A 1,918-nucleotide genomic window follows, 5' to 3' on the forward strand; every position below is an offset into this window, starting at 1 on the left:
AATGTTTAACATCAGAAAGGAATTTCTTTTTCTATTGGTAGGATAAGTCAGGAGGTAGAGTACCGCCCAACAAATAATTTGCAAATTTGACATACCAAGGATGTTGCTCTACGACTGCATACAAGTGGTCATCAAGGAAAGAATCATCTATACGTAGAGAATCCTTACATTCATTATACCTGATTCGTGAAAAGCGATCTGCCACAACGTTCTCTACACCTTTCTTATCTTTAATCTCCACATCAAAGTCTTGGAGCAAGAGAACCCAACGGAGGAGCCTAAGCTTTGATTCTGCCTTGGCTATCAAATATTTCAAAGCTACATGGTCATTATAAACAATAACTTTAGAAACAACTAGATATGATCTAAATTTTTTTAAAGCATAAATCACATCAAGAAACTCCTTCTCCGTAGTGGCATAGTTAACTTGGGCTTCATCTAAAGTTTTGCTTGCATAGTAGATAGTATGCAAAAACTTGTTCTTTCTCTGTCCTAGCACGGCTCCTAATGCAAAGTCACTAGCATCACACATGATCTCGAAAGGGAGATCCCAATCGGGAGCATATATGATAGGTGCCGATATCAAAGCCTGCTTAATCCTGTTAAAAGCCTCAAGACACTCATCACTAAAAATAAATGGGGCATCCTTGAGTAAAAGTTGAGTTAGTGGTTTAGAAATTTTAGAAAAATCTTTGATAAAGAGACGATAAAACCCCGCATGACCTAAGAAACTTCTAAACCCCTTAACATTAACTGGAGGAGGTAATTGCTCAATCACAGAAACTTTAGCTTTATCTACCTGTATACCCTTATCAGATACAATATGACCAAAAACTACTCCCTTAATCACCATAAAGTGACACTTTTCCCAATTTAAAACCAAATTGCATTTTTCACATCTTTTCAAAATTTTTGTGAGACTAATGAGACATGCATCAAATGAAGAACCATACACACTAAAATCATCCATAAAGACTTCCATGATAGACTCTATGAAATCAAAAAAGATACTCATCATGCAACGTTGAAAGGTGGCAGGGGCATTACATAAACCAAAGGGCATTTTACGATAAGCAAAAGTACCATAAGGGCATGTAAATGTAGTCTTTTCCTAATCTTCAGGGTGAATTGGAATTTGGAAATATCCCGAATACCCATCCAAATAGCAAAAGAACTTATGATTAGGTAACCTCTCAAGCATTTGATCATTAAAGGGGAGAGGGAAGTGATCTTTTTTAGTGGCGATATTTAATCTACAATAATCTAATTGCACATACGCCACCCTGTAACAGTTCTAGTGGGAATCAATTCACTTTTATCATTTATTATAACATTCATCCCACCCTTTTTAGGAACCACCTAAACAGGACTTACCCATATTGAGTCAGAAATAGGATAGATAATACCTGCATCAAGTAATTTCATAACCTCTTTCTTGACTACTTCTTGCATATTGGGATTCAACCTCCTCTGGGGTTGAATGCGTGGCTTATATTTGTCCTCTAGATGTATCATGTGCATACAAAAATCAGGGCTAATACCTTTGAGGTCATCAATACTGTACCCTATTGCCCTTTTGTGGGTTCAAAGAACCTCTAGAAGTTGCGAAGTTTGTGGGTCATCAAGTGCAGTAATAATGATCACAGGGTATAATTCCTGATCATCAAGAAAAACATATTTTAAATGAGAAGGGAAAGGTTTTAGTTCAGGTTTCTTGACCTCTGCAGGTTTTGATTCCTGAACTAATTTTACTACCTTCTTGCTCTCTATAGGATCAAGTTCTTCAATTGCGAGAGCTCTTTCTATGGTGTCCACCTCTGTACTCCAAATACTCGCATTACCTGTAGTTAATTCGCCACAAAGAATTTCCTCCAAGGGATCTCTTGCAAGTACCTGTGGTAAGCTTTCTTCACAAATA

The sequence above is a fragment of the Chenopodium album genome, chromosome 16 (genome assembly GCF_948465745.1).
Source record: "Chenopodium album chromosome 16, dcCheAlbu1.1, whole genome shotgun sequence".
In the NCBI taxonomy this organism is placed as follows: domain Eukaryota; kingdom Viridiplantae; phylum Streptophyta; class Magnoliopsida; order Caryophyllales; family Amaranthaceae; genus Chenopodium; species Chenopodium album.